Here is a 9,963-nt window from a genome sequence, read left to right as displayed (position 1 = left end):
AAAGGATCAAGGTGAACACAGAATTATCTTCTCGAGACGTTAAAAAAAAAGTGTGGATCTGGAGAGGAGCTAGAGAGATTGCAGTAAGGGTTGTCCCTGGTTTATCTGAAAGACAGAGGGGTCAACTAGGCCACTTGCTGATTTTTGCTTCTTGGGAGCCATCGAAGGTTTGGTGGTTGGGTAAGAATGCTGTAGTATGCAGGAAGAAAACTTCAAGAAGTTTGACAAAACGGCTCCCAGCCAGAATTCTCAGGGCACAGGAAGGTACTACGAGGATAACTGGCAATAGCTCCTTCTGTTCGTCACAGAATTTGGTGGCTTAGCCCTAGATCTACCAGCAGTTTATGGTAGGATCCTGAATCAATCAGTCTTGTACCTGAGTTTTCCGTCTCTAGGAGTGATTGTTACCTGCCATTTCTGGCAACCTGACCAAACATTATGACTGTTTTAGCTTCAAGCTGTTAAAAGAAATGCAGCCTCGTTCATTCATTCAGTCAACAAATATTTAAGTCCCTGCCATGTTCCAGGAGGATACAACAGTGAGTCAAACAGCCAAAACCCCTGACCTCACACACATACTGTAAACTGCCACACAAGTAAATACATACAATTTCAGGTAGTGATAAATGATCCAAAGAAAGTAACGATGGGTGAGGGGACAGAGGTTGACAGGGAGCTGTTTTAGACAGAGCAGTCTATTTAAAGAAGGCTGGTCTGAGAAGAGGCCTTCTGAGCAGAGACCTGGACAAAGTGAAGAGAAATAGGGGAAGTTCCCTAGTGCTGGAGAGAGAGAATTGAGTCAAACGGGTGGGCGGTGGTCGCAGAGACCTTGCCCTATATTTACCAGCAGCCTGACTCTGGTAAATTTCCATGACTTAAGGCTACAGTCCCCACCTGGGAGTCCCTAGGAGGTGCAAACAGCTAACATGCTTGGCTGCTAACAGAAAGGTTGGAGGTCAAGTCCACCCAGGGGCACCTTAGAAGAGAGGCCTGGAGAAAAAAAATGGCTACTTCCGAAAAATCAGCCATCCAAAAGCTATGGAGCACAGTTCTGCTCTACACACCTGGGGCCACCATGAGTCGGAAAGGACTCCACCGTAAGTGGTTTTTAATCCCTATCTGACAAGGTGTTTGTGTGGATTGAGCGCAATAGGGTATGTAAAGTGCTTGGCACACAGTAGAGCCTAGACTCACGGTGGGTGTTATTAATGGTACTGGGTGCTCCTTTATGCAGCCTGCGCAGACTGGGTGCTCCTCTCGCTCTCCCCCAGGGCCACTTCAATCCCCTGCCTCCTCAAAGGAATGCAGGAACCCAGGTGAGGCAGCAAATGCAAAAGCGCTTTGAAGCAGCTCTAGGGGTAAAAGGTGGCAGAGAGCTCGAGCACGTGGGAAGGCCAGCCTCAGCCAAGGGCGCGCTCAGCAGGCAAGGAAGCCAGTACCAAGGCCGACCCTTTAAAAACCTGCGGCCGAAGCTGGGCAGAGACTGATTTGCCAGCACCAGAGAGAGCTGGGAAGAGAGCCAGTCCCCAGGGTGGAGGCGCGGCAGAAGGGCAGGCTCGGAGTAACCGCCAGGAAGCAACAAAGCAGCAACACAAACAGGAAGCAGGACTGCTGGTGACAGGATGGGGCCCTGCGAGAGCTGGGAAGAGCCCAGGGCGTGCGGGGGTGGGAGGACCGGGGGGAGCCGGGGCGCGGAGCGCGCACGCGGGAGCGCGCGCCGCTGGCCAGAAAGGGGGTCTCTTCCGGGCGTCGAGCCCGAGTGAAATTTAAAAGGCCGTATAAGTATCGTGCAATGCTCCCCTGTATTTTTCTTCAAAAATAACTGAAGCTATTGTGTAACCTCTTCCCTTCTCCCCTGCTCTGTTGGGAAAGGGTTTTTCTACTTCGCTCCTACCCACCTATACATTCACCTTGTAGTTAGTGCAATACCCTTTCGTCCTCTGCCGGCCATTGCCTTTTGCTCCTTCCAGAGGGCCGGGGAATCGGTTGGTGTCTGCCTATTATTTAGAAAACTGCCGGATAGGGGCATTCAGCAGATGATTGACTCCAATGACAACAAGACCTGCATCTAAAATAATGTGAGTAGATTGCAGATTGATTCAGGACGGCGCGCCGAGCAGCCCAAACTCCGTTCTTTCTTCCGAGTTCCATCTCCGTCCGATCGCCTGTCAGTTGCAAAATTGATAGAACAGCCCGAAGCCATTGAACGGAGTTATGTCGGCAATTACTTTTCTAATTCTTGCATAGAGGTGCCGATATGTCAAGAGGACCCAGGCAGGGGGACAGCAGGGCGGCTTTATTTAGCATTATGACAAGCAAATGCTTGAATATCGAGGAGCTCGGGAGCTCTAGAGTAGCAGGGGGAAAAAAAAAAGAAAACCCAACCCTGCATGGATGCCTGCCTGGCACTCCAGTAGCCCTGCTCTGGAGGCGCAGAGAGGAGACTGCTAACAAAAAGGTTATTCAGCGGTTCCCCAGCAAACCCAAAGGTAACAAGTAGGGACGGAGCAGATGTCATGAGAATGAGCGCTCCTTTGGAAACCTGCCAAGATATTTGAAAATAGTGCTTTCTTATGAACCCACGCAGGATGCCCAAAGCCCTTTAAAAGAAAACTTCCCCGATGCCACCTGCATGTGACATGGCACTAGGATGAATGCCAGTGCGTCCACCGGAGCTCTTAAGAAACAGCCTCGACTGATTGGGCCGGCGCAAACACATCGCAAACTAATTTCTATATTCCTGGAGCTGCACTCCAGCCCGAGCCGAGTCGGGACCAATTCACAGTTGACTAGTGCTGCCTCGTCCTTTGCAGATCTTGGCATTTAACTGTAATTAAGATTTATCGTTCACTAGCTGGCAGGTCAGGGCAAGCATGACAATGTGGGTAACTTTTCTGTTTACTACGAAAGTGTCTGGTAGGAAGCTTCAAACCTTCCAAGCAGAACTCGACAGAAGTAAATAGCACCTCTTCCCTTCAGGAGCAGCCCATTACCGATTTTAATCAGCCGCGAGGGTTCGCTTTAAGGGAAGGCAGGGCCAAAGCGGAAAGAGCTGGTGAACTGGGCTGTTGGTTTTGTACCAGAAGGGTAGGGGCCAGAAGCCAAATCAATTATTGCTGATCTTTTGGATTTGGGTAGAGAGTTGTCTGGGGAGCCGAGGGGGGGTGGGGGTGGACGGAGGCGGGAAAGGAAGAGGCAGAGACCTTGATGCTGACAAAGGCTCTAGCCAGACTGAGACCTGCGGGTTTGCGTGGCCCTCTTTGTGACCAAGTGGAGATTCATTCCTCTTTGCTCCTCACTCTCAAGGATGCCCTTGGACCACTCCGATGGCCGGAGGAGGAGGGAGGCAGGGCACAGCAGTCAGCGGCCCCTCCCTGCTTTTACAGTCTGTCCTCTCAGGCCTGTGCAGGTGACCCGCGATGCAGTGGGTGGGAGTGAACAAGCGGGCTGCAGGCAAACAGAGGAAGAAGGGAGTTTCATTCTCACCGGTTTATGAGAAGGCGGAGGCGCTAAAGCATAATGTGTTTCAATTTTCTAGCATCTCTAATTTATCGTATGTTACTGTTTGTCATCTTAGGATACTTTTGTTGGTGCCTGTATAAAACAGAAAAATATCACAGGCACGGACCAGAGATTTGGACCCTGAGCCCATTCCTTTTCTCTTGTTTCCCTACAGTCCAGGAAAAAGAATCCTTTCCCCGTCAGTAGCGCGACTGGTGACAGCATATAATTTATATGAAACATTCAAAGTATCTTTATGTCTCACCTTAAACTGTAAAGGGTTCAAAATGTAGCTTACAAAAATCTGTACAATGCTTTAGGAAAAAAAAAAAAAAAACCTGAGTATAAAATGAGTGAAGAAATTGGGTGATTCTTGGTCTTCTCCTGTTTTACGTTGACTTTTAATATTGGAGTGAGCAGCTCCTGGGAGTTGAAGATGGTTTTGTTGTGTTCTGTAGTCAGCTAGTGCTCCGAAACCCACTGCCACTGAGTGGATTCCAACTCACAGTGACCCTATAGGACAGAGTAGGACTGCCCCATATGGTTTCCAAGGCTGTAAATCTCTATGGCCGCAGACTGCTACAGCTTTCCCCCTGAGCGACTGGTGCGTTCCAACCGCTGACCTTTTGGTTAGCAGCTGAGGGCTTTAACCACTGTACCACCAGGCGTCCTTCTAGTGCTCCCAGGTTGCCTTAATTAAAAAACACTTGCTTTCCTCTTTACCAGAAGGGGATCTCAAGGTCCTATTGCTCTGATATTAAGAGAAGGCTATAAAAGCAAGTGGCTTTTATAGAAAAGAAGGGGAAGAATGGGTGTGAAGTTAATATTAATGGTGGATAGAGAAAAAACCTGGAAAAGGATAAAAGACCCCCCTCCCCCCATTTTACCAACTGTAGGTGTTCTGCAGTCCTAAACACAAAATTTCTAATCTTGTGGAATCCAGTACCTTTAAAGTGTCACTGTGTCACTGAAGAAGACAATACAATCAAGGGAAGGTGGCCCCTAATATTTAGATTCCATCGCTAGCAGTATTTTTAGCCACATAAAAAAATAAACAAAGCGAGTCACTGGTTTCATTACAGTTACATTATTAGTCCAGTGTTCAGACCCTGCCAGCTCAAGTCAGAATCACTGTATTCCAAAGACACCTGAGACAGGCACAGAAAGATTCAAGCAAGTCTCTCAGAAAACTTGACTCCTAAATGCAAGCCTAGTGTGTCTAGCCAGGGAACCTTGATCCTTGGTGATCCTTTGTGAGATCATCTCCATGAAAGGCAGCCACTACATGGCTTTCCAGCATCGCTGCTACAAGCAAAAGACATTTATAAAACACAGGCTCTTGCCAACATGGACAGAGACAGGCAGGGAGGAGGACAGGCAGGACGCTGCAGCCATTTAGTGGACAGGATGTCCTTGAGCCGCTGCTGTTAGCTACAATCAGATCAATGGGAAGGAGGATAGAGGGGGCTGCGGTGCATGGTGGGAAAGCCATGCCCAGAACAGGTGGGCAGCTGACAGACACTCCCTCTGCTCTCAGCTGGTCGGGCTTGGTGGGGTTCAGGAGCTGTTGGAGTGATTGTAGGAGACAGCTTGATGGGCTGGGCTGGGGCAGGATTCCAGGCATAGTGACTCCTGCCTGGCAATGCAGGAAGGCTTGAAGGAGGGCTTGCAGTGCTTAGCAGAAGGGGCAGTGGGGAAACTCCTGAGAAGGAAGAGGAGGAATGGGCTGTGTATTATCAAGGCTGCATGGGTGCGCAGAATGTAGGAGATTCACAGCCACCCGAAGACAATCACTATTTTCCCAATCTTTGGAGAAATTACTTTCTTAAGAATCCTCATTATTTAAACTTCTTTTTTTCTTTTTTAAAGAACGATATTGTGTCTACACGGGTCACCACACTCTTGATGGGAATGTTAAAAACGGAGAGATAATTCATCTAAGACTGCCTGGAATAGAGATTAAAACAAACAAGCAAACAAAAACTAAACCAAACCCTTTGCCGCTGAGTCGATTTAATTCCAACTCATAGTGACCCTATAGGACAGAGTAGAACTGCCCCATAGTGTTTCCAAGGAGCACCTGGTAGATTCGAACTGCCAACATTTTTGGTTAACAGCCGTAGCTCTTAACCACTATGCCACCAGTATTTTGGAAACCCTGGTGGAATACAGATAGAACTGATTAAAACAAAGAAAATAACCCCCTTGTTAGAAAATAAAAAAGTATTTTTTTTTAATTAGAGAAGAAACAATCGTGGAGTAACATGTTTTCTTAGAGACAGTGAAAATTGGGAATTTTAGGAGGAGGAGGGTAAACAACAGTTTTCTATCTTCAAGAAAGAAACAGAGATATTAGAGATTTCAGGTGCTTTTAAAGGGTATATTGCTGAAGTACCGTCTGGAAATGCTGTAGTAATGTTTACGCCTCCCTGTAGTCGGTGAGATGGCTATTTCTCTAACTCTTCCCAGCAATATTATGACATTCTAGGCTGAGAATTGGTATTTTGTTTTGCATTGACCTTCAGTGATTGTAGGGGTCAGCACTCTATATAGGTCTATTTCTGTGTCTATGTCCTTGTTGTTAGGTGCCTTCAGGTGGCTCCAATTCATGTCAGCCTTACGTGTAACAGAATAAAACACTGTCTGGTCCCGAATCATCTTCACGACCCAATGTAGGGCTCATGTCCCAGCATTGTATTGGACAATGTTTTGTTGTAGTCCATACAGTTTTCATCGACTCATTTTCAGAAGCAGGTCACCAGGCCTTTCTTCCTAGTCTGTTACTCAGGAAGCTCCGCTGAACCTGTCCCCATGGGTGACGCTGCTGGTATTTAAAATATCAGTGGCATAGCTTCCAGCATCATAGCAACATAAAAGCCACCAAAAACAACAAACTGACAGACGGGTGTTGGATCTATATGTATACGTAGATCCACGTCGTCTTAACCGCTTGTGTCTCTTCTGTGAACTGCTTTTTCAAAGCCTTTGCCGGTTTCTCTATTGGGCTCTTTGTCCTGTATTTGTAGAAGTTCTTTGTACATGAGTTATTTGTCATTAGTGCAGGAGAGCGTATACTCTACAGCATTTAGTAGAATTGTCTCCTTAATTTGCCCTGTTAATAATCTAAAAAGGTCATTTCAATGGTTTAGTATATAGTCTTTGATTATTAACGAGGTTGAACTATTTTTTATGCCACCACTTGTTGGAAATATTTATTTCTTTTGCAAATATTCTGTTGCCCATTTTTTTCGTGGTGGTGGGGGACTGAGAGTGTTTTTCTTACTGCTTCTAAGACCTCTTTATGGGATATGAACCCAGTGTTTATTATTTGTTGCAAATATTTTGTCATGCAACTTTCAGCAGCTTTACATGTCCATGAGCTATTAATGAGTTTTTTCTGCTGGGTTTAAAGGGGAACTTCTGGCCCTGTAGACAGAATGGGAGGAAGGTATGTGTTTCAACTCTGGCTTGTGTTCTCCTTAAATTTCTAAAATCCATCATAATTCACCATCCTGAGGGTTAATTTCCTTTTGAAGAACACCCAGTCTGACGTATGTGAGAAATGGTATTTCTTCTTGTAATATGGCTTTGACCTGGTACCATACACATGGCAACCCTGGCCTTCGTGTGCGGGGTGCATTTGTTTGACTTCCACTACCAATGCACATGATGAATTAATATGCCTTTACTGTACTTTGTTCATATCACTTCTCATTGTTCCCCAACTTTCTTCATGGTCTACAGGAGGTGGTGGCTGGGGTGGGGGTGGGCTGGGAGTGCGGGATCAGCAAGTTCTCCTTCGTCCTGAGAGCAGAATCACCAAGCTGTAGGAAGGGAAGGGACTAGAACCTGGCCTCAAGTCATGCCAGCACCGTTGCTCCATTTGTCTCTGCTTTGTGCTGACTACTGCCTTCGTTTTTTGTTCTTCCTTGGTAGATTGGCCTTCTTCACTGGCAGAAAACATCTTGCACTTTCAGTCTCTGGAGAGAAGCAGACTCAGTTCTCTTTTAACTACTTCTGCAGAAGACTCTCACTGGAGGGCCCAGTTTGGTCAAGGGTAGGGTTGCCAAATAAAATTCAGACAGTTGTTTTAGATAAACAAGGTATCATTTTTTAACTTTAAGTATATCCCAAATATTGCATGGGCTATGTTGTTAGTTGCTGGCAATTCGATGCTGACTCCTGACGGCCCCATACTTGCAGAGTAGAACTGCACCATAGGGTTTTCAAGGCTGTGACCTTTCCGAACCAGATTGCTAGGCCTGTCTTGGGAAGTGCCTCTGGGTGGGTTCCAACTGCCGACCTTTTGGATAGTAGACATGTGCTTAAATGTTTGCACCACCCAGAGACTCCTGTGTGGGCTATACTTACACAAAAAAACTCTTCACTGTTTATCTGAAATTCAAATTTAACTAGACGTCCTGTATTTTTATTTGCCAAGTTTAGCAACCCTAATCAGAAGTTTGCTGTTAGGGCAATTAGGTAGAGTCAGAGTTGGGGTTATGTCCACCCTCATATCAGTCAACTTCAGCCAGTGGGCTAGGTTACATCCTTACTGCTGCCCCATTCATTGCAGATGGCATAGGGGTGTTGGTTAATTGTGCTGAGCAGATAATCTTATGGGTGTCCTTATACTTGCTCTTTACAGACTAGATGTCACTTCTGCCTGGAATGGAGTCTCTGGATGGCACAAGGTACTCGGGTGATGACCGAAGAATTGGAGGTGTGAGTCCATCCAGAGGCACTTCAGAAGAAAGGGCTCACAATCCGTTTCTGAAAAATCAGCCATTGGAGCACAGTTCTCCTCTGACACACACAGCTTGTGTTGGAATAGGCTAGATGATAGCTGGTTTGATCTGGTCTGCCTGAAATGGACTTTCTACCAGTTCTTTCCACCCCAGCCCCTCCACATGTTCCCCTTCAGAAAGCCCTTCCCCAACAGCCATGTTGTCCCCCACCTGCCCTCACCCCCTACTTTCTAACACAGATTTGGCTTCATAAAGGAATGGTAATAGGGGGTTTTGTTTGTTTACTTCCCGTGTTGGATATCGGCTACACCAGGAGCAGGGCCTGGTCTCTGATGCTTCCGGCACTGAACACAAGGCTCATCACACATTAGGTGCCAAGTCATGACTGGTTTGATGAATTCTGCTGAAGGCCTCCTGTGTATGTTCTATCATTTTTCACCCATGCCATCCTCGGGTCACCACTGTTCTGGGGATCCAGCACTTTTCTCTGGTGGCAGCATCTCAGCACCTGAGACATGCTCACCAAGGACAGTATGCATGTGTGCCCTTTCTCCTTCTCTAGTTTCAGCCTGTGCAAATTTCTGAGGTTACCATTGGTGCCTGCCATTTCTGCCCATCAGGCTGCACAGCCAGGCCTCACCCTAGGTAGGGGCTCAGCTCTGGGTAGGTGGAGCCACAGGATCCCCCTGCGGAACTATGGGGTGGGATCCAGCTGGGGCCAAGTGTGCCAAGGCCACGTCCCAGTCAAGGTGATACACCCCTATCGGTGGGGACGGGACATCTTCCACAAAGGGGGTTCACATCCCAGCAAGGGGGGCCACCAACCAGCAAGAGGAGGCTATCTTCCAGTAAGGGGGGGCCACCTACCAATGGGGGGCTACACGTTCCACCAAGTGCAGATTTAGCAGGTGGGGAAATTGGCACAGTACTACTTTTTTTTTTTTTTTTTTTTTTACAGGAGGTGGGAATGGGCTCACCCTGTAGTCCTGCGCCAGTGGACACTGGATCCCAGGACATTAAAAAAAAAAAAAAATTTTTTTTTTTTTTTTGGACATTAGGTATGGCTTATTAACAGATGGCTGTGGAAGGGAGAAGGTATCCAGGCCATCTCTTCCTGTGTCTCCCCTCCCCCTGGTATTTCCTTCTTCCTCCTTGCCCTTCTTGTGATCTCCCTTTCTACTTCCTGCCCAGGGGAGCCTGTGTGTGTACTCTCTTTCCTTCATCCCCGTGGTGCTGCCCAGCTCCCTTCCTCCTCCTGTCTATGCCAGCCCCACCCCTGCCCCCTCGTCACCCGTCTTCATGCTGCTCCTCGTGCTCAACGAGGGCCACGCTTTGTTTTTCCTTCATTACACGTTAGGCCAGCTTCCTCCTCACATCCAGGGAGGCATTATTACTCTGCAAACAAAACGTGTCCTGCTCACCCTGGAAGGTGGGTTGACAGAGAGATTTCCTGCAGACCGCTGTGCTCATGCATGGCTCGAGGATTCCTGAAGGCTTCGGTCACAGAGGGTGGCACTTCCTGCCGAGAACCTTGTCCTCTCCCTGACCTCTCTCTCAAGTGCCCCTTGTCAGCCATCTTGGAATTCTCTCCCATGTACATTAGAGCCCCTCGATCCACCAACGTCGGCACAGCCCAGGCAGGCAGAGATCCATGCTGTCGGGAGGTGGCAGGACAGACACTGCAAAGGGGGGCATGTTCCTGCCTCTGTCCTTC

General features: G+C 47.7%; 1 long non-coding RNA gene across 1 annotated transcript; it reads left to right on the top strand.

Annotated features, from left to right (window-relative positions):
• The first annotated feature begins 1,501 nt into the window (after nucleotides 1-1,501).
• LOC126058751 (uncharacterized) lies at nucleotides 1,502-8,512 on the top strand. Its single transcript, XR_007513278.1, has 3 exons — nucleotides 1,502-1,614; nucleotides 7,438-7,558; nucleotides 8,150-8,512. It is a non-coding gene; the product is annotated as an uncharacterized LOC126058751 (long non-coding RNA).
• The last annotated feature ends 1,451 nt before the right edge of the window (nucleotides 8,513-9,963 follow it).

Source organism: Elephas maximus, chromosome 15 (assembly GCF_024166365.1).
Source record: "Elephas maximus indicus isolate mEleMax1 chromosome 15, mEleMax1 primary haplotype, whole genome shotgun sequence".
Classification (NCBI taxonomy): Eukaryota; Metazoa; Chordata; class Mammalia; order Proboscidea; family Elephantidae; genus Elephas; species Elephas maximus.
Note: the sequence above shows the minus strand (reverse complement) of the source record. Positions and strands in the feature narration are given on the sequence as shown.